The following is a 26815-nucleotide window of genomic DNA, read 5'->3' as shown; positions in this document are numbered from 1 at the left end:
TTGCCCATTTTTAATTGGATTGTTAGTCTTTTTACTATGGAAAGAGATATAAATATTCTGGATACAGGCCTTTTGTCAGATGTTTTAAAAAAATTTTCTCCCATTTAGTAGCTTGCCTTTTCATTTTCTCAGCAGTTTCTTTAGAAGAGCAAAAGGGTTTTTTTGTGGTTTTTTGTTTGTTTTTCTTTTCCATTATGGTGTATTACAGGTTATTAATATAGTTCCCTGTGCTATACAATAGGATCTTGTTGTTTATCCATTCTATATATAATAGTTTGCATCTGCTAGCCCCAAACTGCCAATCCAGCCCTCCCCTCTCTCCCTTGGCAACCACAAGTCTGTTCTCTATGTCTGTGGGTCTGTTTCTATTTCGTAGATAAGTTCATTTGTGTCATATTTTAGATTCCACATATAAGTGATGTCATATGGTATTTGTCTTTCTCCTTCTGACTTACTTCGGAACAGTAATCTCTAGGTCCATCCATGTAGCGGCAAATGGCATTATTTCATTCTTTTTTGTGGCTAATATTCCTGTGTGTGTGTGTGTGTGTGTGTGTGTGTGTGTGTGTGTGTGTCACATCTTCTTTATCCATTCATGTGTCAATGGACATTTAGGTTGCTTCCATGTCTTGGCTATTGTGAATAGTGTGGCAGTGAACGTAGGGGGTGCATGTATCTTTTTGAATTATAGTTTTTTCTGGATATATGCCCAGGAGTAGAATTGCTGGATGATATGGCAACTCTATTTTTAATTCTCTGAAGAATCTCCATACTGTTCTCCATAGTGGCTGCACCAATTTATATTCCCATCAGCAGCATAGGAGGGTTTCCTTTTCTCCACATCCTCTCCAGCATTTGTTATTTGTAGAAGGGCAAAATTTTTTATCTCAATAAAGTTCATTTCATCTTTTTTTTTAAATTTATTTATTTATATTTGGCTGTGTTGGGTCTTCATTGCTGCGCGCAGGCTTTCTCTGGTTGCCGCAAGTAGGGGGCTACTCATCGTTGCAGTGCGCAGGCTTCTCATTGCAGTGGCTTCTCTCATTGCGGAGCATGAGCTCTAGGCATGGGGGCTTCAGTAGTTGTAGCACGCGGTAGTTGTGGCTCACGGGCTTAGTTGCTCCGCGGCATGTGGGATCTTCCCAAACCAGGGCTCAAACCCGTGTCCCCTGCATTGGCAAGCGGATTCTTAACCACTGCACCACCAGGTAAGTCCATTTCATCTTTTTTTTTTTTCCTTTTATAGTTTGTGCTTCTTTATGTCCTATTTTAGAAATCTTTGTCTAACTCAAAGTCGCAAAAATTTTCTATTATTTTTTCTGAAAGTTCATAGTTTTAACTCTTATATTTAGGTCTGTGATTAACTTGGAATGAATTTTGTATATAGCGTGAGTTACGGGTCATGTTCATTGTTCCCCATATGGTTATTCCATTGTTCCAGCACCACTGATTGAAAAACTCTTTCCTTCCATTGAAACTACCTTGGCCTCTCTTTGTTGAAAATCAGTTGACATGTAAGCATGGGTCTGTTTTGGAGTCTGCTCTGTTTTATGTCTGTGTGTCTATCATTATGCCAATACCACACCATCTTGATTTCTGTAGCTTTAAAATAAGTCCCGAAATCAAGTATTGTAAATCCTTAAAATCAGTTGTTGATTTCTTCAAAAAAAATTGCAGAATTTTGATTGGAATTGCATTGAATATAAAGATCAATTTTGGAAGTTTGCTGTTTGAGCAATATTAAGTCCTTGAAGCTGATGAACATGGGTCCATGGACATAGTATATTTTTATTTAAGTTGTCTATAATTTCCCATTGCAATGTTTTATAGTTCTCAGTGTATAGATCTTGCACATCTTTCATTAAATTTATTCTTAAGTATATTATTTTTTCATTCTATTTTATTGTAAATGGGGTTGTTTTTTAAATTTTTATCTTCTAATTGTTTATTGATAGTATATAGAAATACACTTGGATTTTGGTTTTTGGTTGATTTTTTTTTTTTTTTTTTTTTTTTTTTTTTTTTTTTTTTGCGGTACGCGGGCCTCTCACCGCTGCCGCCTCTCCCGTTGCGGAGCACAGGCTCCGGACGCACAGCCTCAGCGGCCATGGCTCACGGGCCCAGCCGCTCCGCGGCATGTGGGATCCTCCCGGACCGGGGCACGAACCCGCGTCCCCTGCATCGGCAGGCGGACTCCCAACCACTGCGCCACCAGGGAAGCCCGGATTTTGTTTATTAACCTCATATCCTGGAACTGTGCTACATTAACTTATTAGTTCTAGTAGCTTTGTTGTAGATTCCTTAGTGTTTGATATGTGCGTGAACATGTCATCTATCAATGGGGGCAATTTTACTTCTTAAATTCTCACCCATATACCTTTTATTTATTTTCCCCCTTATTGCATTGGCTAGGTACTCCAGAACACTGTTTAAATGGAAGTGGGCAGAGTGGACATCCTTGCCTTGTTCGTGATCTTAGAAAACATTGAGCCTTTCATCATTCTTTTTTTTTTTAAGATTTTTGATGTGGACCATTTTTAAAGTCTTTATTGAATTTGTTACAATATTGCTTCTGTTTTATGTTTTGGTTTTTTGGCCACAAGGCATGTGGGATCTTAGCTCCTGGCCAGGGATTGAACCTGCACCCCCTGCATTGGAAGGCGAAGTCTTAACTGCTGGACCTCCAGGGAAGTCTCGAGCTTTTTATCATTGAGTATGATTTTAGCTGTTAGTTTTAATCTGGTTGAGAACGTTATCTACCTTTAATTATGAAAGAATATTAAATTTTGTCAAGTGCTTTTTCGGTGTTTATTCAGACAGTTGCGTTCCTTTTCTCCTTTATTCTAATATGTTGAATTGCTTTGATTTGCAGAAGTTAAACTAACCTTGAGTTCCCAGATTAAACCCCACTTGATTGTAATGAATTTTCCTTTGTATATACCATTGGATTCAATTTGTTAACATTTCGTTAAGGATTTTTGCACTTATGTTTTATGTTCTTGAGGTGGTCTATAATTCTCTTCTGATGTCTGTGTCTGCCTTTTATATTAGGATAATACTGATCTTATAAAATGAATTGAATATTGTTCCTGCCTTCTTTATTTGGATAATACTGATCTTATAAAATGAATTGAATATTGTTCCTGCCTTCTTTATTTTCTGAAAGAGTTTGTGTAAAATTGGTTTTGTTTCCTTAAACATTTGGTAGAATATACCAGGGAAGCCATCTGTGTCTTGAATTTTTCTTAAAGGAAGTTTTAAAAGTATGAATGCAACTTCTTTAGTTGATATAGGGTTATTAAGGTTATCTGTTTCTTCTTGGGTCAATTTTGGTCATTTGTATCTTACAAGAAATTTGTTCATTTCATCTAGGTTGTTAAATTTATTAGCATAAAAAATTTAATAATAGTCCCTTATACTTTTTTTTTTTTTTTTTTTTGCGGTACGCGGGCCTCTCACTGTTGTGGCCTCTCCCGTTGCGGAGCACAGGCTCTGGACGCGCAGGCTCAGCGGCCATGGCTCACGGGCCTAGCCGCTCCGCGGCATGTGGGATCTTCCCGGACCGGGGCACGAACCCTCATCCCCTGCATCGGCAGGCGGACTCTCAATCACTGCGCCACCAGGGAAGCCCCCCTTATACTTTTAATAGCTGCAGGCTCTGTAGTGATATACCCATATTCATTTCTGATACTGATAAGTTGTCGCCTCTCATACTTTTTCTTTTTTCTTCTTGATCAGTATTGCCAGAGGCTTAGCAATTTTATCAGTCTTTTTAAAGAACTAGCTTTTGGTTTCATTAATTTTTGTCTATTATTTTTCTTTAATTGATTTCTGCCCTTTATTGTTTCCTTCCTGGTTATTTTGGGTTTCATTTGCTATTCCTTTTCTGGCTTCTTAAAATGAAAATTCATGTTATTGATGTCAGATATCTTTTCCTAACACAATCATCCAAAGTGGTAAGTTTCCTTGTAAACAGTTTTAATTGCATCCCAAATTTTGCTCTGTGGTATTTTCATTTTCCTTCCATTCAAAATATTTTCAAATTTCTTTTGTGATTTCTTGTTTGACTCACTGATTATTTAGAAGTGTGTTGTTAATTTCCAAATATTTCTGTTTTTCTCTTGATCTTATTGTTAAAGGTTTCTAATTTAATTCCATTATGGCCAAAGAACATTCTTTATGTAATCTTAATCTTTTTTAATTTATTGAAATGTTTTACAGCTCAGGATATGGTCTATCATGGTAAACATATAGCATATGCTTATGAAAAGAATTTCTATTCTGCTGTTGTTGAGTATGATGTTCTATAAATACAAAGTAAGGAAAGGTCACCTATGTCTTTTCTGATATTGCCTAGCTGTTTTGCCAATTACTATGAGAGGTGTTAAAATCACAATTATAGTTGTGGAATGATCTGCTTCTCTTTTTAGTTCTGTGAATTTTAGTTTCATTTATTTTGAAGCTCTGTTATTGGCCACATGCACACTTATGATTGCTTTGTCTTCCTGAAAAATTGTCCTTTATGTATATAGCATGCCTCTCTTTGTATTTTGAACAAATTTTGTGTTGAAATCTGTTTTATCTAATATTAATATTCCAGCCTTCTTATGATTACTGTTTACAAGGTGTATTATTTTCCATCCATTTACTTTTACCCTATCTGTCTTTATGGTTTAACTGTGTCTCTTTGAATATTTATTTATTTATTTATTTGGCTGCGCCGGGTCTTTGTTGTGACATGCGGGATCTTAGTTGCAGCATGCGGGATCTAGTTCCCTGACCAGGGATCGAACCTGGGCCCTCTGCATTGCGAGTGTGGAGTCTTAACTACTGGACCACCAGGGAAGTCCCTGTGTCTCTTATAGACAGCACAGAGTGGGTAATTGTTTTATTATCCATTCTGACAGTCTCTGCCTTTTAATTGTAATTTTTAGTCCATTAATGTTTAACATAATTAGTGATATGGTCACGTTTGGGTTACCATATTATTTTTTGTTTTCTGTTGTCTCCTGTTTTTTGTTTTTATGTTCCTTTGCCTATCCCCCTCACTTTTGGATTATTTGAAGTATATTTTTAGAATTTGACTTTAATTTCCTTTTGGTATTTTGGCTGTACTTCTTCGCATTATGTTTTTAGTAGTTGCCGTAGGGATGGTGGTATACATCCTTAGCTTTTCACAGCTCACCTACAATTAATAACATATTACTTCTCATTAAATATTGAAATCTTGCAGTGTTATAGCTCTCAAACCATCTCATCCTTTATATTATAGTTGTTATATGTAGTGCATTATGAGCCATAAAATAGTGATATAGGTTTTTCTTTGAACTGTTTAATGGTTTATAAAGAATTAAGAGGAAAAGGCAATCAGGAAGAAAGTTTTTGCATTAACCAGATATTTATCATTTTCAGTGTTCTTTATTGTTTTCTGAGGATCCAAGTTTTTATCTGGTATCAATTCCCTTAAGTCTAAGGAAATTTCTTTGGCATTTTTTGTATTGTAGGTCTGCTGCCAATTAATTTTCTTAATTTTTAAAAAAGTCTGTGAACATTTCTATTTTACCTTTATTCTTAGAAGGATATTTCCACTGAATATATGGAAGTATGAGTTATTTTTTCTTTCAAAGGCATTTCAAAGATGTTATTCCACTTTCTGTTGGCCTTCCATGGTTCCTGATGAGAAGTAGGTTGTAGATCAGTGTATGTTTTTACCTTGTATATAATATGTTGTTTTTCTCTTGCTGCCTTTAAGATTTGCTCTTAATGTTTGTATATCAATAGTTTGACTATGATGCTTTCATCAAATTTGGGAAAATTGCAATCATTATTTCCTAAAATATTTTTTCTGTCCCATTTTCTTTCTCCACTCATTGTGGCATTCCAGTTACAAATATGCTGGCCTGTTTAATCTAATCATATAGGTCCCTGAGACTATTCTTTTATTTTTAAAAAATGTTGTGTGCGTGTGTTCTTCATCTTGGATCATTTCTATTGACCTATCATCATGTTCACTAATTTTTTCCTCTGCTGTTTCCATTTGGCTGTTAAGTTCATTCGTTGAATTTTTTTTTTTCCAGAAACTGAACTTTTCAGCTCTAGAATTTGCTTTTGTCTTTATTTTTCTACTGAGATTTCTTATTTTCTGATGAGATTTTCATTTATTAAAAGCATGTTTTGATTTATTTTATTGAGGATCATAACAGCCATTTAAAAATCTTTGTTTTTTGTTTAAACCTCTGGTTGATCTCAGAGTCAAACTTGCCAAATTTTATTTTCTCTTGAGCATGTGTTCCATTATCTTGCTTCTTCATATATCAGATAGTTTTGGATTGTATCCTGGACATCATGAATGTTGTGTTGTATAGTGTCTAGATTCTGTTACTCTCCTCCAATCAGTGTTTCTTTTTTTAAAAAATGGACCATATATATTTTTCTGTGAAGTCCCTATTTATGCCCTTTGCCCATTTTTTTTCTATTGAGCTGTTTCTTATCAATTTGTAAAAACTTTTATACGTGAAAGATAAGTATTATTTATCATATTTTAAAATGTTTTCCTGGTTTTCTTTTTTTCTCATAGTGCTTATAATTCTTAAATAGTCAAATTTGACAGATTTTTATTTTATGACTAATGCTTTTTGTTATACTTAGAAAGGTCTTGCCCATTTTAAGAACATATAACTATGGGACTCCCCTGGTGGTGCAGTGGTTAAGAATCTGCCTGCCAATGCAGGGGACACGGGTTCAATCCCTGGTCCAGGAATATCCCACATGCCGCGAAGCAGCTAAGCCTGTGCTCCAGAACTACTGAGCCTGCACTCTAGAGCCCACAAGCCACAACTACTGAAGCCCACGTGCCTAGAGCCCATGATCTGCAACAAGAGAAGCCACCACAATGAGAGGAAGCCTGCGCACCGCAACAAAGAGTAGCCCCTGCTCGCCGCAACTAGAGAAAGAAAGCTCACGTGCAGCAACGAAGACCCAACACAGCCAATGATAAATTAATTTGAAAAAAAGAATGTATAACTATTCATCTGTCTTTTTCTCTAGTGATTTTATGGCTTTATATTCAGTCTATCTATATATTTTGTTTGTTTTGGCATAAAGATTATGGTAAAGATATAACTTCCCCCCCCCAAAGTAATTAGTTGTCCCAGCACCGTTTGTTGCATAGTATATCCCTTTTCTGTTGATTTGATACATTTATCATTCTGTAAAATTTTATATCTAATTGGGTCTGTTTCAGAATTTTCTGTTTTTTAAAATTGGCATGTATTTATGTTCTAATACCATACTGTAATATTATAAATTTTATAGCTTGTTACATTTCATATCTGAACAGCAAAGCATCTTATTTTATCATTTTTGTAGCTATTTATCACTGTTTATTCTTTTAGATAAATCTTAGAACCTCTTCCAGTTATCTGTTGCTGCATAACAAACTACTCCAAACTTAGTGACTTAAAACTCAGTAATTTTATTTGTCCACAATCTGTGGGCCAGGTGTTCAGGCAGGGTTGGCTGGGAATTCTGCTCCACATGACGTTGACTAGGGTCACTTGGTGGTATTCACCTGTGAGTTTGTCTAGTCTGAAGGGTTAATGGGTTTGTGTCTAAGAATTTATGGCCATCTTTAATCTGCCACAGAATCATTTTAACAGATTTTCTCCAAAATCTTTTTGGAGTATTAATTGTAATTTTGTTAAATGTATAAATGAATCGATAATTTACATCCTAGTACTATTTTCCCACTTAACTATGGCTGTGTAACACCACCTGAAAACTTAGAGCTAAAAAATGACATGCTCCTGAATCTGCATTCTGATGAGGAGGGCTCAGTGGGGATGGCTAGTTTCTGCTGCATTTGGTGTCAGCATGGACAGTTCCAAGGCTGAAGGCTGCAATCATCAGAAGGCTTCCTTACCTAAATGGTGCCTAGCCTAGGAAGATCCAAACAGCTGGGGATGGAAGAAGTAGGGCTCCTGAGCATCATTTTCACTTGTGGTCATTTCAGCATGATGGCTGCAGGATAGCCAGACTTCTTACATGGTAGCTCAGCTCAAAAGGCCGAGAGAGGGCTTCCCTGGTGGCGCAGTGGTTGAGAGTCCGCCTGCCAATGCAGGGGACACGGGTTCGTGCCCCGGTCTGGGAAGATCCCACATGCCGCGGAGCGGCTGAGCCCTTGAGCCATGGCCGCTGAGCCTGCGCATCCGGAGCCTCTGCTCCGGAACGGGAGATCTCGGCCGCAGCAGTGAGAGCCCCGCGTACCGAGGAAAAAAAAAAAAAAAAGGCCAAGAGAGAGGTCTTGTTTGATTGGTTTATGTTTGGGAGAATTTCAGCATTTGAATAACACAAGTCACAAGCCTTCCCCCAGATTCAAGGAAAGGGAAGAAAATAGGCCCATCTCTCTGTGAGCAAAATGGTAATGTTTTGAAGAGTTTTGAAGAGCATGTGAGACTAGTACTGTTATTGTGGCCATTTTTGGAAAAGAATCTGCTGCACTCTTCTCTTTCAGGCACGTGGTTTATTCTGTTTATTCAAGTTATCTTTTGTGTTTTTCCGTAAGATTTTACATTTTTATATATCTATATCCATTTATTACCTATCTCTCCTCATCCCTTATTAGAATTATTCCTGTATATCTTCAATCATTGAGGATCTTTTTTTGATGTTATAATTTTTTCATTTTTGATATGATTTTGATATTGAAAAAGGCTTTGTCTTTGCAAATCAGATTAGTAGAACATCTCCAATGTTATATAAATTTATTCTACCTTCCTTATATGCTATAGTAACTCTTTAGAGGACTTTTAGGTTACATGTTTAAGAACAGCCATTTGAAAAGGGAATAGCACTTCTGGTTTTTTGGTCCAGTGTAAAAGAGTTTAGAAGTTGCCATTCTGTTCTAAACAACAGTGGTGAAGTGGAAGGACGTTTTATTTTGTATCAGTCTTGCAACTTTATATATAGTGTTAAAAATGTTGTGAGAGTGACAAGGATGAGTCCTGTAGATTGTTCTCTGGAAGTTTAGACATTGAGATTATGCATTGCGTGCCTTTTTACTTAAAAAATTAAAATATTTTTTGCAGTCACTTTTTAAAATTATGGTTTATTCTTTTTTCTGAACTTTGAAACTTTTGTAATGTGAAAATTTTTGTTTGAAAGTTATTTGTATTCAGCCATATATTAAAAACAGTTCAAGAGAGCTGCTTCAGATAGTCACTACATATTTAAAGTCCTAGAGATTTAATTAAGGGAATTTTTAATGTATATTTATAAATCATGTAATAACGGATTTGGAAATATGCTTACATTTTAAATTTTGTCTGGTTGTCACAGTGGTGGCAAATTAATGTCATTGATGAACTTCTGAAACCAAGTTCTGAATAAATACTTTTGAAAACAGGCAAAACTCTACTCTCTTCCTAAACTTAGCAGGTTTGTAGGTTATACTTCTGTTCCAAGGGAGATAGTTTTAAGATTGATAAGCTCTTTGAAGAATTTATTCTGACCACTTTACCTACTAATTTTTGACTCATACCTTTATCATTTTGTATACTCTCATTCTATTTGTATTATTGGTTGTAGTTGCTACTTAATAAGTGAAACACTTCAGAATTCCTTTTCAACTTGAGATTCCCCATTTACCCTTTGTCTAGTGATGAATGTTTCCTGCCTGATGTTCACTTTATTGGTCACCAAAACTACTATATTCTCTAAGAGCAGGCAGGGATTTTAAGATACCATCTTGGACTAGATGTAAAGCTGCCTTTCTAGCCTCTTTCTTAGGTAGACCTTGGCAGTTCTTATTTCTCTGGTTTGTTTCTCCTGGGGATTTGTGTGACCTGATAACAAATTGCTATATATAAACAATCATTTTTACTTTATCAAAGTGGGGCCAGTCACTGGAAGACAGGAGATAGATTTTAGTTATCTTTATTAGATGTTGTAAGTGGTAGTTTTCAGATAGACTTTTTTTGGCAAACAAACTTGACATTTCTCATCCTCATGACTTTGATGGTTAGTTTCATCTTTCCTGAAGTGAAACTGACAATAAGCAGAGCAAGGCTCTCAAGGAGTGATTCAGGATTCATGTGGAAGTAATTTGCAGTTATTTGATAGGAGGTGGTAGTAATAGTCTTGAAATCTTTTTGTATGGAACCCTGTAGATTAAGGAAAGCCTTTCTTTTTCCTGGGATGGTATTTTGGATATAAGTAGCAAAAGAAACTCTAAGAACAAACTCAGGTTGTCCTAGTTCTAAATCCATTTTGTGGTTTTCTTGTGGTCGCTTTCTCTGACCTTCCACTACTAAAACTGTTGCGCCATTAAATCCCAGTTTAATTCTGCTAGGCTTCTGTTCGTCAGGTGTTTTTTTTTCAGGTGTTCTCCTCAGTAAAATGCCAGGCAGCAGACCATTTTCCTGTATTCAGCTGCATTCTGCATGACTAACTATCTTGATTGCTACACTGACTCTTCACCTTGGTTCAAGGTTTTCTGTCTTAGCTGAAGAGAAAGGAGACAGGCACCTACTTTCACCCAGTGCTGTCTTTCAAATTCATATCCCAGAGGAGGACTGAAAATCTTCCTACCACGTAATAATATACACCTGATAGTCTAACTGTGGTATAACAGGTGGCTAATGAGCTGTAGCTGAAGCAAATGAATTCCTCTTTACCTGAGATTTTATAGTTTGTAATTTTATATATATATATATATATATATATATAATATATATATATATATATATATATATGTGTGCGTGTGGGCTGGTAATATAAAATTTTTAAATCATTGTTTGGTCCATAGGCTGGTATGCTTCAGATCTAAATCTAGGATGGTATTTTCTTCTTCCCTCTAGCTAGCTCTTTTCAAGTGGGAGAAAATATGGATTACTCTTCAAAGGGATACAGGTATCATTTGCTGGTGAAAAATGGATTTGGGAAAAAGTAAGGAGTCAGTCATCAGTTACACCCCTGCCAGGTGTTTGGGCAGCCAAATCCTCCCCCTGTCATTTCTTGAGTGAGCCATGAAGAAGACCTGGTGATTTACCCATCGACTGGCCATAGAAGAAAGCCCTTGTTATCTGTTAACAGCAGCATTCCATTCCACCCCCATTTCCCCACGTGGGTCTGTGGTAGACATTGTTAGCTAATTATGATCACACTGCTCATTACAGTCAGTTTGCTCCCTGTATTATGCCAGCAGGCTTTTCTGCCCAGAGCCAAGGGTGAATTTAGCCCTATGCTAGAATACCAAAATTGTTTGCAATGTTTGATGTTCCTATTGGGGGTGGTTTATTTCATTTCCATATTATGGTTGAAGAACCTAGCATAAAATACGTTGAGTTATGATTTGTGTGCCTCATTATATCTATGTTGTTGAAAACATACCTCAAACAATTTGTTTCTTACATTTTCTTAGTTTTGGGAACTCCCTGGCGGTCCAGTGGTTAGGACTCCATGCTTTCACTGCCGAGGGCACAGGTTCGACCCCGTGTCAGGTAACTAAGATCCCATAAGCCCCACGGCCAAAAAGAAAATTATCTTAGTTTTTAGAATATTTTTGCATATTCAGAACTTATTATCCTCAACTAAATTGTTTATTATACAGTGTGCTTTATTTATATGAACAAAATAGTGCTTTCCTGTACATTTAAAATCATTTTCAATTCATATATAATGAAAATACATGAAGTATCTCAAAATTTCTTTTGTAAAATTGGGGTATGTCTTACACACCATTCTTATATGCCAGCAGATGTGTTCCAGGTTACATAACAGGAAACCATGGGAAACAAAAACTGATAAATGCAAGAGCTATATACCATAACAGTTGAGTAGGAGACAACATCTCACTGTTAAAAATTTTTTTTTATATTTATTTAATTTATTTATTTGGCTGGCTGCACCAGATCTCTTAGTTGTGGCATGCGGGATCTTTAGTTGCAGCATGCAGGATCTTTTAGTTGCGGCATGCAGTATCTTTTTTAGTTGTGCAATGCAGGATCTTTAGTTGTGGCATGCGAACTGTTAGTTACGACATGTGGCATCTAATTCCCTGACCAGGGATTGAACCCCAGCCCCCTGCACTGGGCGTGCGTAGTCTTAGCCACTGGACCACCAGTGAGGTCCCTCACTATTAAAATTTCAATTCAAAAAAAAAAATTTCAATTCAAATGAATCAAAAACTAATTGCTCTCAGTAACATAATAAGGTAAATTTTTGAGAGAATAAAATGGAAATAGTAGGCATGTGTGCTTTAGTGCACAGATTTGAATACACACAATTTTTTAGTAACTTTCAGCATAAATTTTACATGCAGCATCTTCATATTATGGTACAAAAACTAAGAAATGAGTAGCAAAACATAGCTGGTTTTCAACCAGACGAAAAAGAGAAATACATACTACAAAAGGCTATATACTACTTGAAAGACATAAAAACCCCCGTCACCAATTTTTCAGCTCATAAGACTGGCAAAGCTAAACTTAAGAGTTTTGTTCAACTCTACCTGCCTGTTTCGACAAGAAAAAAAAAATTTATATATAATGGACTAGCTAATCTCAAAAGGATCTATGAAAAGAACAGAGTGATAAGGTAGACAAAATTAACATAACTACTGAAGTGGATAGCATTTATAAAAATATAGAAACTAGACTTTAAAAATCTAGAACACTACACAACTAGATACTTTGAATAAATCAATTGTAATAGGAAACACAAGACAATTTGCTAGGATCACTGGTGAATATTTTTCAACATATAATACCTATATCATAAATAGCTACAGAACACTGAAGGCTGTTTTGTGAGGCAGACAGATATGGTGCCTGATAAGGACAGAACATAAAAATAAAGGCTAATCTTCCAAAAGGAACATGAAAAGATGCTGAACATCGCTAATTAGTAGAGAAATGCAAATCAAAACTACAGTGAGGTACTACCTCACAATGGCCATCATTTAAAAAAATCTACAAATGACAGATGCTGGAGAGGGAATGGAGAAAGGGGAACCCTCCTACATTGTTGGTGGGAATGTGAATTGGTGCAGCCACTGTGGAAAACTGTATGGAGGTTCCTCAAAAAACTGAAAATAGAGTTGCCAGATGATCCAGCAATCATCATTATCTTGTGTATCCCTTAACTAATTATCATAGTCATAGTTATTGATATTTTTTACTACTTTTGTCTTTTAACCTTCATACTAGCTTTATAAGGGATTAATCCACTATCTTTACTATATATTTACCTTTCCAGTGAGATTTATTCTTTTGTACGTGTTCTTTTTTTTTCTTTGGCTGCACCATGCAGCATGCAGGATCTTAGTTCCCCGACCAGAGATCAAACTCATGCCCCCTACAGTGGAAGCATGGAGTCTTAACCACTGGACTGCCAGGGAAGTCCTCTTATATGTGTTCTTGTTACTAATCAGTGCTATTTCTTTTCAGCTAAAAGAAGTCCCTTTAACGTTTCTTATAAGACCAGTTTAGTGGTGATGAACTCCTTTGCTTTTCTGGCAATCTTTTTTCGGAATCTCTCCTTCACTTCTGATTAATAATGTTGCTGTGTAGAATATTCTTTTTTTTAAAAAAATATATATTTACTTATTTATTTGGCTGCAGCAGGTCTTAGCTGCAGCATGTGGGATCTTGGTTGTCACGTGCAGGATCTTTGTTGCCATGTGTGGGATCTTTAGTTGTGGCATGCAGGATCTAGTTCCCTGACCAGGGATCAAACCCAGGCCCCCTGCATTGGGAGTGCAGAGCCTTAACTACTAGACCACCAGGGAAGTCCCGGAAAGATAATCTTTGTTGGAAGTTTTTTTTCTTCCAGCTCTTTGAATATATCATGCACAACCTTCTGGCCTACAAGTTTCTGCTGAAAGATCTGCTCATAGCCTTAGGGGGGGTTACCGTGTATGTAACAAGTATTTTTCTCTTGCTGCCTTTGATATTCTCTCCTTGTCTTTAAATTAGCATTTTTAATTATAATGTACCTTGGTATGGGTTTCTTTGGATGTTTCTTATTTGCAGCTCTTCGGGCTTCCTGGATCTGAATGTCTTTTTCCTTCCCCAAATGGGGAAGATTTCAGCCATTATTTCCTTAAATAATATTTTTGCCCCTTTCTCTCTGTTTTCTCCTTCTGGAAGCCCTATGATGCAAATGTTAGGCCATTTGATGTTGTCTCATAAAAGTTCCTTAGGCCATCTTCACTTCTTCTCATTCTTTTTTCTTTTTGCTGTCCTAACTGGGTGAGTTCCACTGCCTTCTAGAAATTGACTGATTCTTTATTCTGCTTCATCTAGTCTGTTATTGAACCCCTCTAGTGTATTTTTCAGTGCTGTTATTGTATTCCTCAGCTCTGTGATTTCTAAATATTTGGTACATTCTTAATATTTTCCATTTCTTGTTGAAATTCTCACTGTGTCTATCCATTCTTCTCCCCAGTTCAGTGAGCATCTTTAGGACCATCACTTTGAACTCTTTATCAGGTAAATTACTTATCTCTGTTGTTTCATTAAGGTTTTTTTTCCGTGAGGTTTTATCTTGTTCTTTCATTTAGGACATACTCCTCTGTGTCTTCATTTTGCTTTATTTTCTGTTGGTTTCTATACAGTAGATGAAGCAACCACATCTCCCAGTCTTGAAGGACTGGCCTATGTAGGAGATGAACCTTATCATTCAACCCTACTTCAGCTCTTGGTTGTCTCTCAAACCTTTGTGATTGTCCAAGCAGCTTATTATTATTATTTGTGTGTGTGTGTGTGTGTGTGTGTGTGGTACGCCGGCCTCTCACTGTTGTGGCCTCTCCCATTGCAGAGCACAGGCTTCAGACACGCAGGCTCAGTGGCCATGGCTCACGGGCCCAGCCGCTCCGCGGCATGTGGGATCCTCCTGGACCGGGTCACGAACCCGTGTCCCCTGCATCGGCAGGCGGACTCTCAACCACTGCGCCACCAGGGAAGCACCCTGTATTTTTAATAGTTCCTAGTAGTTGAGGATGTGCTAAGACCTGTCAGTGTCCCAAAAGGGAGGGTCTCAGCACCCAGATTCAGGACAACTAGAAGCCAGATCCTCAGGCATCAGCTTTTAAATGTATGCAAATATATACAGTCTTTTGGGAGCACATGTATAAGCCCTGCTGGCCACCAGAGCCAGGAGGGGTAGAGGTGTCCCCAGCAGCAGTAACAAAAATCAAGGCACCAGATGGGATATGAGCTTCTTTCTGGGTGACACAAATCATTACAGTCCCACGGGACCAGGACACAAAATCCTCTGGCCTCCAGAGCCAGGCAGTCAAGAGGCATCCCCTAAGTGGCAGTCACAAAAATCAGGGCACTAGACATGACACTTGAGCTTACTCTGTATATGTGAACAATAAAACTTTAATGGCAAGCATAAAAGAAGTTAGAATAAATGAGGACTGATACCCTGGCTAATGGGAAGGCCAAGTATACTAAGATCCCACGTTTACCTTATGTATTTAATATTTAACCAAGTAAGATACATATCTTAAAACCTTGCTACCAGTAAAATCAGCATCACCTGAAAGCTTCTTATAAATGCAGAACCTCAATTCACCACTGCAGACGTAGTGAATCAATCTTCACCTTAAGACTTTAAGAATTCTGGGTGATTCTTACGTACCTAAAGTTACAAAAGCACTGTGTTTAAAGCAGTAGTTCTTGAACCTGAGTAAAGTCAGAGTCAGCTGGGAGCTTTTAAAAATACAAATTCTTAGGAAGTAATGAAATAGGGTTGTTTTGTTTTTGTGTTTCTTTTCGTAAAGCCTACCAGTTGATTCTGATGTGCTAAATTTGATGGTAGCTGCTTCAAAGAATTTGATTATATGGCAATAATGTATATATGAAGAAGTTATAAGACATATTAATTGATAATTATCAAATAGTATTGGTTGAAAAATAAACAAGTAAACCATAAAACAAAGTAGCAGTTCCAAAGATTGATTCATGGATTCATTCATTCAGTTCCAAAAATTAATTCCTCATTGCATACATTATAGGAATTTCCAAGTGAATTAGAGATTAACAAAACGCTGATATTAAAAGAAAAAAGGAGAGAGAGAAGTTACGATTTTTCTGTATTCTTTGAAATGTGAAATCTCTGTGGGTAAATAGAAAAACTTAAATATCAATATAAATATCAAGGGGGGAATTATATAGCATAAAATCAGAATAGGGTCTAGAATATTGTAAACAGTATTCTGAGGTGACGTTTTTGTTTTAACAGCTTTAGTGAGGCATAGCTTACATACCATAATATTCACCCATCATGAGTATGTAATAATTCTGTAATTTTTAGTAAATTTCCACTGTTATGCAATCATCACCCTGACCCAATTTTAGAACATTTTCATTACCTGCAAAACTTAACCATTTGTGGTCAATCACCCATTCCAATTCCCAACCCTGAGCAACTACTGATACGCTTTCTGTCTCTCTAAATGTCTCTTCCAAAAATTTCTTATAAATAGTATCATATATGGTCTTTTGTGTTTGGCTTCTCTCACTTAGCATAATGTTTTTGAGGTTTAGCCATGTAAGTGGTAGCTTGTAAGGAAGTAGTAGTTTGTTCCTTTTTATTCTCTTGTATAGATGTACCATAGTTTGTTTATCCATCCACTAGTTGATAGATTTGACTCGTTTTTCAGCTATAGTACCGCTATGAATATTCACATAGAAATCTTTGTGTAAACATATATTTTCATTTCCCTTGTGTAAATATATGAGTAGATTTGCTGAATCATATGATAAGTTTATTTTAACTTTTTCAGAAACAACCAAACTGTTTTCCAAAGTGGATGTACCATTTTACATTCCCACCAGTAATATGTGAGGGTTCCAGTTTTGATTGGAATTGCACTGAATCTGTAGGTCACTATGGGGAGATTGCCATCTTAACATTGAGTTTTCCAATTCATGAATATGAAGTGTTCTCTCTGTTTAAGTCTTCTGTAATTTATTTCAGCAATATTTCATAGTTTGCTGTATATCTTAAACTTCGTTTGTTAAACTTGTTCCCTAAGTATTTGATTTGATTTGATTCTGTTGTGAATGGAATTGTTTTCTTAATTTCATTTTCAGATTGTTCATTGCTGGCATGTAGAAAAAATGGGTTTTTGTATAATAATCTTGTATCCTGCAACCTTGATAAACCTGTTTATTAGTTTAAGTACTGTTTTTGTGTATTCCTTAGGGTTTTCTACATAGAGGATCATGTCGTCTGCAAATAAAATCAGTTTTAGTTCTTCCTTTCCAATTTGGATGTTTTTTAAAAAAAATTTTTGGGGGGGGCACTTTTTCCACTGATGAGACCCTCCAATAAAATTTAAATAGACATGGCTGGAGCAGACATCTTTGCCTTGTTCCTTGACCTTAAGGGGAAGCATTCAGTCTTTCATTGTGAAGTAAGATATTAGCTCTGTTTTTCTTATGCCCTTTATCAGGTTGAAGAAGTTTTCTGTTTCTAGTTGGTTGAATGTTTTTATCGTAAATGGGGGTTGGATTTTATGTTGCTAGATTGGATTTCCTACTCATGGATGTTTTCATTAATATTTTTGAAGGATATTAAGGTATAGTTTTTATCTCTTGTGATAAAGGAATTCAGTCCTTTTTTCATTGTCTGACTTTGGCCTCATAGAATGAGTTGGGAAATGGTCCCTTCTCAGTTTCTGGAAGAATTTGTGAAAGACTGGTACTGTTTCTTCATTAAATGTTTGATATAATTGACCAATGATGCCATCTGGACATGGGCTATTCATTGAGGGAATATTTTTAATTAATAATTTGTGTAGGGTTAGTAGTGATGTCCCCTTTTACATTCCTGATTTTGTCCATTTGTATCTTTGTTTTTTCTTGATCAGTTTAGCTAAAGGTTTATCTTTGACCTTGTCAAAGAACGAACTTTTTATTTCATTGATTTTCTTGATGTGCTTTTTTCTTTATTGTTTCCATTGTGATTTTGTTATTTCCTCTTGCTTGCTTTGGGTTTAATATGCTCTTTTTCTAGTTTTCTGTAGATAAAAGCTTATATCTCACTGATTTGAGGGCTTTATTTTCTATATAACTGATTAAAGGTATACATTTTCCCTCTAAGCAGTGCTTTAACTGTATCAAATAAATTTTGATATATTGTGTTTTAATTTTTATTCAATTCAGGTATTTTCTAATTTCTTTGTGATTTCTTCTTTGTTTTGTTTCATATTCTAATATTGGGATTTCTAAAATTTCTTTCTAACATCTGTAATTTAATTCTACTGTGGTCTGAAAAACATATTTTGGTTTCAGTCCTTCTTAGTTTATTGTAAAGACTTGTTTTTTGACTTAGCATTTGGGCTTTCCTAAAGAACATTCTGTGTGTGCTTGGACAAAAATGCGTATTCTGTTCTTGTTGGGTAGAGCATTCTGTAAATATCACTTAGGTAAAGTTAGTCGATGGTATTTTTTTAACTCTTTTCTGTCCTTGCTTAATTTCTGTTTAGTTGTTTTATCTTTGAGAGTGGGGTATTAAAACTTCCAAATATAATTATTGAATTGTCTGTTTCTTCTCTTCTGTCAAGTTTTGCTTTGTGAATTTTGACAGTCTATTTTTAACTATGTAGACCATTTATAATTATCATATATGTGTTTACTCTTTTATCTTTATGAAATGTTCCTCCTTGTCTCTAGTAATATTTGTCTTAAAATCTGTTCTGTTTTCTATTAACATAGCTTCTGCAGCTCTCTTGTGGTCACCATTTTTATGGTATGTCTTTTTACCTCTTTTAACTTCCAACCCATTTTTATTGTTAAATCTAAAGTGTGTCTTTTGTAGACAGCATATGGTTGAATCTTGCTTTTTAAAAATTGTCAATCTTGGGACTTCCCGGGTGGCACAGTGGTTAAGAATCTGCCTGCCAATGCAGGGGACACAGGTTCGATCCCTGGTCCGGGAAGATCCCACATGCTGTGGAGCAACTAAGCCCATGTGCCACAACTACTGAGCCTGCGCTCTAGAGCCCGTGAGCCACAGCTGCTGAGCCTGCATGCCACAACTACTGAGACCCATGTGCCTAGAGCCCGTGCTCTGCAACAAGAGAAGCCACCAGAATAAGAAGCCCGTGCACTGCAACAAAGAGTAGCCCATGCTCGCTGCAGCTAGAGAAAGCCCACGCGCAGCAACGAAGACCCAACGCAGTCAAAAATAAATAAATAAATTTATTTTTTAAAAAAAAGCTTAAAAAATTGTCAATCTCTGCTTTTTATTGAAGTATTTAATCCATTCACATTTAGTGTAATTATTGATTGAATTTACATTTGCAATTTTGCTACAGTATTTGTTTTCTATATATCTCGTTTCTTTAGTTGCTGTGGCCTTCCTTTTTATCTTTTGTGTTAAATCCATATTTCAAAATTGTATTTCTTGTTTTGTGTCAACTATTTTTCATTTGACCATTTTAATTCATCTCTTGATTTTTTTTTAATCCTCCTTTGGTTTTTTAGTTATTTTATTATTTGCTGTTCTAGGGATTGCAGTGTACATCTTAATTTCTGAACAATCTATATCAGATTAATAGTATTTTAATTCTGGTAGAATGCAACAACTTTGCTCCAATACAGCTCAGTTCCCTCCCCTTATTGTGCTGTTATTGTCATATATATTACATCTATATATGTTAAAACCAACAATGTATTGTGCTATTTATCCACGTATTTGCCATTTCTTGTTTCTCATTTCTTCCTGTGGATTTGAGTTACCTTCTGGGGTCACTTCCTTTCAGACCAAAGGGATTCTTTTTTTTCCTGTAAGGCAAACCTGCTGGCAACAAATTCTCTTAGTCATTACTTATCTTGGATTGTTTTCACTTTGCCTCTATTTTTGAAGGACAGGGTCTTTTTTAACTGAATATAGGATTTTTGCCTGCCCCACTACCACCACTGCAATTATGGGGTTCCACTTCCCTCTAGTCTTCGTTATATCTGATGAAAAGTCAGTCATTAATTGTCTTGGTTTTCTTCATATTTCAATTATTATTTTTGTCTTTAACTTGATCTGTGGTTGACTGCGAAGTGTCTAGGTGCAGAATTCTTGTGTCTATCCTACTTGGGAGTTTTTGAGTTTTGTATATTGTTCTTCATCAGATTTTGAAAGTTTTAAACCATTATTTCTTCAAATATCTTTTTTTCTGCTCCTTTATCTCTCTCCTTTTTTCATGGTACTCCCATTAGATGTATGTTGGTACATTCAGTGTTGTTGCATAGGTCTCTGAGGCTCTGTTCATTTTTCTTCAAATTTTTCCTCTCTGTTCTTGAGATTGTATAATTTCTATGGCTCTTTTATGTTCACTGATTTTTTTTTTTTCTTCTGCTATCCAAAATCTGCTTTGGGCCAATCTAGTGAATTTTTCATTTCTAATATTGTATTTTTCAACTTTAGAGTTTGTTTCCTTCTTTGTAGTTTCTATTTCTGTATTGAGATTTTCTATTGTTTTGTCATTGTCGCCGTATTTTTCTTTAATTCTTTGAACATATTTATAATAGCTGCTTTTGAAGTTTTTCTGAATACAGCATCTGGGCCCACTAAGAAACAGTTTCTGTTGACTGCTTTTCCCCCTGAGTATGGGTCACGTTTTCCTTTTTTTTTCTTTTAACGTCTTGTAATTTTTGTTGTTGTTGTTGTTGTTAAAACTGGACATATTTGGTAATATATTGTAACAACCCTGGGTCTGATTCCTCCCCAGTCCTCCTCCCATGTCTGAAGGTTGTCATTATTGCTGTTGTTATGTATGTTTGCTTATATTTAAGTAACTTGACTTAGTATGCGGGATCTTTCTCCCCTGTGGATTGCAGCCATTCAAGTTTTTGCTCAGTTGTTTTTGTTTTCATCTTTACCTTGGCCTTCTTGGAGTCCCATAGCTTAGTGCTCAGCCAGTGATTAGTTAAAGGTTGTGCTCAAACATCTTGAGCCAGTAAGGCTTCTACCCTTTGCTGAGCCTTCTGTGAGTGTATTAGGGAGCTCATCTAGCTTTCAGGCATGCCTCAGCTTTTACTCTCTGCTAAACTTCTCATTTCTTCCCTTCATATGTAGGAAGCCTCCTAGTCAGCCCTTGATAGGTGGAGAGCTTAGGACCTCTCCAGTCAACTCTGAGCATATATGCAGCCCCCAGTTAGCCAGGAATGCATAGAGAGTTTACCAGGCCCCCCTGTGGCTCTCATTCCAGAATCTCCTTATTAAATTTCTGGATTTCTGTTAGTCTGCACCTCTTCCCAGCTGGGACAACAGCCTCAGGCTAGCAGAGCTGTAGGCTTTATCTCTTCTTTTCTAGTTGGGTTTAAATGGTTTTACTCTCAATGCCACTGGGTATGGGTTTTTTGCCTTCCATTTCAAATCACTTCAGCAGACTCAGGCAGTGAAGCCGCTGGTTTCCGTGGCCAGCACTTACCAGGTACTGCATGGACTGTGCTTGGGGTGGGGGGTGAATAAGGAGCAACCCAAAGCAGTAACACCACTGACTTCCACTGTTCTTACCCAGAGTTCTATATTTTTCATAAATAAACACTTTTAAACTTGTCATTTGACTTTAGTTGTTTTCTGGAGTCCTGTAATGGTTGTTTCTGACACATTTGTCCAGTTTTATAGTAGTTTTGTTGGGAGAGGATTTGCTGATTTATTCAGTTTGCCACAGCTGGAAGTCTTGCCTCCTGTTTTGTATTTGCAATATTTTGGGGTTTGGTTATTTTTAAAAGGCTAACTAATTAAAAACCTGAAGGACATCTATATATTGTAGCTGCTTCAGCGTTTTGCTTCACAATAGAAGTTAGGAGATTGTGATTAGATTAGGGGTGGGACTGTAGTTCTGCTATAATTCTGCTGACAGCACTGTCCTGTGGAATGCTCCTTAATAGCATATTCTTGTGTAATGATGAAGAAAACGTTTGTTTTTTTTTAAGCAAGCGAATTCTTTTGGAATTCTATCAAAACATAAGGAAGATATTATGTATACTCCTCTCTACAGAATGAACCAGTGGCACAAGGAAAGGTATGATAGACTCCATTGGACTGGTGTAGATGTGTATCTATATGCAAAAAAAAAAAGAAAAAAGGAAAGAATCACCCTCTTTAAAAATTACTCATTATATAGATCTCAATCTAAAATGCTTTTTTATGCTCAAATTTAACTGGGAAGTTAGCCTTTACCTTTCTAGTTATATAATAACACACAGAGAGAAACAATACGAAATAAAACATACAGCTCTGTGATTTATCACAAAATACACACTTCTAGCCATCATCCATATGAGAAATAAGACATTGGTAGCACCCAGAAGTCTTCTCTTCTCTGCCCCATCATTAAGTGCCCCCCAAGATAACTATTGTCCTTACTTTTATGATAACCACTTCCTTTCTTAATAGTTTCTGTCTACTAAGTGTGCATCCCTAAACATTAGAGTTTAACTTTGCTTATATTTTCTATATAGAAATCTTATTATTCATTTGTGACTGTTTTCTTTGGCTCAAAATTATGTTTGTGAGATTTATCTATGTTGTTGCATGTAGCAGTAGTTCATTTTAATGCTATAGAGTATTCCATTATGTGAAATTACAACAATTTGTTTATCCATTTTGCTGTTCATGGATATTTGAGTTGTTTCCAGTTTTAAGGGTATTAAAGATATGGCTGCCATGGACACACACACTTGTTTGTGTCTTAGTGTATAGGTACACAAATTCCTTTTGGGTATATACCTGAGAGTCAAATTGCTGGGTTCCAGTGTATATTTATTTTCATTTTAGTATATAAAACCAACCTGTTTCCCAAAGTGATTGTACAGTTTACACTTCTACTAGCAGTGTATTAGAATTGATATTGCACCACATCTTCACCAAACATTTGGTATTGTCAGACTTTTAAACATTAGTCATTTTGGTGGTTATATCGTACTTTCTCATTTGGTTTTAATTTTCATTTCCCAAATGACTAATGAGGTTAAGCTCCTTTTCATATGTTTATTGGCCATTTGAATTAATCCTTTCTTGTGAAATGCCTATTCAGGCCCTTTTAAAAAATTGATTTGTAGGAATTACGTATGTATCTGGATAAGAGCCCTCTGTTCCTTTTTGCTCCTCCAGCCTTGCAGTCTCCTCTAAAGCCCTCTATTAGCAGAGTCTAACCTGAAGCTAGCTGGAAAAACCAAAACATGGTTTGCAGAGTCTTAGCCCCAGTATTATAGAGCAGTGTTTAGACGGATGGGCTTGAAATGGGAAACGCTACCTTAAGGCACAACCTTCCTGTCTGCAGAGCCACCTTTATGATAAGCCAAGCGTCTAAATATGGGAGAATCTGTTTCTGAGCCATATTTCTATTTCATTGGTCTATTATATTAGCTAAATTACTGTGGCTTTATAATAAGTTTTCTTATCTGGTAGAGCAACTTTTCCCACCTTATTCTTCTTCAAGAGTGTCTTAGCTGTCCTTGGCATATTTGCATTTCCATAAAAACTTTAAGACTAATTTGTGTAGTTTCACAAAAAGAAAACCATTTCATGTTTTGAATTTCACTGAGTCTATAAGTCAATTTGGGGAGAATTGAAATTTTTGCAATATTGAGTAGTTTTCTAATTCATGAATATGGTATGTTTCTCCATTTATTTATGTCTTTAATTTCTCTCAGTGATGTTTTTTAGTCCTTTTGTGTAAAAGTCTTGCTTAGCTTTTCTTAGTTTTAATCCCAATATTGGATATTTTTAACATTATTATGAAAAACATTTAAATTTTTTTCATTTCATTTTTTATTTTGTAATTTTGCAAATATACATTTTCTTTAGTTTTGAATAATTAGACCCCATTAACCTACTACTCAAATTCAATAATTTCAATATTTGCTTTGTTTCAACAATATTTATTACTGTAGTATTTTAAAATAAATCTTAGATCTCATATCATTTCACCTATGTATACTTAGTATATACATCTCTAGAAAATATGGAAATTTAATTTATAATCATAATTTTAAACCATATTCAAATTTTCCCTTTTATTTCAAAAATGGCAGTTTACTGTTGGTGTGTTCAGACAGTTTACTTTTAACTTATAGCATATTGAGACTTACATTTTATGTTAATTATTAAAATATTAGCTTAACCACTAAACTATCAAATGATAAAGCATTCTCTATGGCAATTAAAAACAAAACTTTTGGGACTTCCCTGGTGGTCCAGTGGTAAAGAATCCGCCTTACAATGCAGGGGACGCAGATTAGATCCCTGGTTGGGGATCTAGGATCCCACATGCCGCGGGGCAATTAGGCCTGTGTGCCACAAACACTGAGCTCGCGCACCTCAACTAGAGAGCCTGCATGCCCCAAACTACAGAGCCCACGCGTTCTGGAACCCGCACACCACAACTATAGAGCCCACATGCCCTGGAGCCTGTGTGCCACAACTAGAGAAGAGAAAAAAACACACACGCCACAACTAGAGAGAAGCCCACCTGCCTCAACGAAAGATCCCACGTGGCTCAACAAACATCCCGCATGCCACAACTGAGGCCTGACGCAGCCAAAAATAAAATATAAATAAATAATCTTAAAAAATAATAATTTAAAAACTTTTTCTGATGATGTGAAGTTTCTGTTTCTAAATTCATTACAATTTTTGACATTGGTAAAGCCATAATCTTATAAACCTACTATGTGAGTAAAACTGTCCTTTTCTTTCATTTGATGTCTTCCACATTTATGAAACTAATGTACAACAAAAACTGCCATCTTTAAATTTTTTTAAAAATCTTTATATTCCTCAGTGTTCCTGTTACTGAATACATATCTTTCAGGAATTCATCAATGGGATTGAAAGCAAGCATATTATTGTGTGACATAGTTTTAGTTTTGGTTACCCTTTGTAACCTCCTGTTGCCCAAAGTTGTTAAAATGCAAGAAGGAGTTGCAGTTGTGAATTATTTTCCTTTGTGGTTTTGTACAGAAACCTTTCCTTCATTGCAGCTGGTTTTCCTCCCCATACAATGTTCACAGGTCTATTTCTAGAAGACTGTGGGTAGTGTGCCATGAAAACTTCCTAGACTTGGCAGACTAGGCTATGTCATGTTCACCCTCTAACATGAGAAAATCCCCCTTGAAAAGGCAGTGTGGCAACTTTTGTGCAGGCCGGTCAGACTCTCACAGAGATTTTTTTTTTTTTTTTGCGGTATGCGGGCCTCTCACTGTTGTGGCCTCTCCCGTTGCGGAGCACAGGCTCCGGACGCGCAGGCTCAGCGGCCATGGCTCACGGGCCTAGCCGCTCCGCGGCATGTGGGATCTTCCCGGACCGGGGTACGAACCTGTGTCCCCTGCATCGGCAGGCGGACTCTCAACCACTGCGCCACCAGGGAAGCCCTCTCACAGAGATATTTGACAGTGACTGAGGAGGAAGGGTCTCTCTGTCTTCCCAGCATCTACAGTAAGGATGGAACTAATTAATTCATGCTCTAAAGAACCATAAAATATTCCCAAGACAACAGTAATTAGCATTAAATAATTTTTCACCTATATTTTAACTTATTCAGTGGTTATTGGTTTGGGGAGTTGAGGCAGTCTTAAAAGTTAGCTCTTACAATAACAAGTATTTGAAAATAAATGTGACAGCTTGATATTGGATGGCTTGCCTGTTCCTTATTCTTCCTCCTTCCCTTCCTGGGTCTCTCACTACAGATCAGCATGGCTCAGTGCTGTGTCTCATCTGCTGGGATCATTGCTGTTTATACTTACTTAGACACAGAGTTAAAGGATAAGTTCCTATTAACTCTCCCAGTTAAATGTAGATGTTTTGCTGATCAGTAGTGTTAGGATAGGAGAGAAAGAAAGAACTATTTCACTGCTTTGGTTTGGCTACTGTGTAAGACCTTTTTTTCCTCGTAATAATCAGATTAACAAATTTGGGGATCATTTATAAGTATCTTAAAGGAAAAGGATTGCTTTCTTATGTATAGAGCTAACTCAGCAAATACCAAATTTGGATAAACATTTAAAAAGAAAAACCAAACATCAGAAAACCCCAGCTGATGGAACAAATTATCTAAATATGAAAGATGAGAATCCTTTTCTATGTGTATTTGGGTGGGGGCAGGGAAACCTAGAAGGTTTGTGCTTCTAAATAGTTTGCAACTCTGTATATTATGTCAGAGTGCACACAAGCTAGATAGAGCTTTTTGAAGTTCTGGTTATAAAAACCAGAGAGTCATACAAATAAATTCCATATTTAACCTGTAGTGTCCATGAACATATAATATATACTAAGGACAAATAAACATTTTCTAGACTTATTTTTGTCTCATAGTTTGCTATTGTTTTCTCAAGGAAACTTAATCTAAATACAAGTAAAAATAACTTTTAAGGAAGTGAATCTTGAAATGAATGTGAAGGCAATAATTAAATATTTAGAGCCTAGCTAGGAAGTTCTATTACTGAGATGTGTACTGTATTGGTACAGTTGACATAGTAATTGTAGTATGTATAGTAAAAAATAGAGAATTGCTGATTACAAGTTAATGTGACTAGAATTAGAAGAACCTGATTTTCTTAATCCAAGTTGAAGCATTCTCTCTCTTTTTTTTTTTTTTTTTTTTTTGCTTTGGATAGTTAAAAACCTGTATTAGCACCATGAAATTTAAAACTGCTAAAATACATGGGGGAAAGATTCTTCACATAAAATGAGTGAGGAGGATTTAATTTCTTGGGGACTCTTGCTGATTAGTTATACTAATTAAAAGATATTATAATGTAACATTCTAGTGCCTGGGAAAGTATCCCCAATGATAAGTTTT

At 36.2% G+C, this 26815-nt stretch overlaps 1 protein-coding gene and 1 non-coding gene across 3 annotated transcripts in view; one reads left to right on the top strand and one right to left on the bottom strand.

The window, feature by feature from the left end:
• The window catches only part of NLK (nemo like kinase), a 147010-nt gene that overhangs the window by 56488 nt on the left and 63707 nt on the right, over positions 1-26815 (top strand). The window lies entirely within an intron of this gene.
• TRNAA-CGC (transfer RNA alanine (anticodon CGC)) lies at positions 4773-4845 on the bottom strand. Its single transcript has one exon. It is a non-coding gene; the product is annotated as a tRNA-Ala (tRNA).

This window comes from Pseudorca crassidens, chromosome 19 (genome assembly GCF_039906515.1).
Source record: "Pseudorca crassidens isolate mPseCra1 chromosome 19, mPseCra1.hap1, whole genome shotgun sequence".
In the NCBI taxonomy this organism is placed as follows: Eukaryota; Metazoa; Chordata; class Mammalia; order Artiodactyla; family Delphinidae; genus Pseudorca; species Pseudorca crassidens.
Note: the sequence above shows the minus strand (reverse complement) of the source record. Positions and strands in the feature narration are given on the sequence as shown.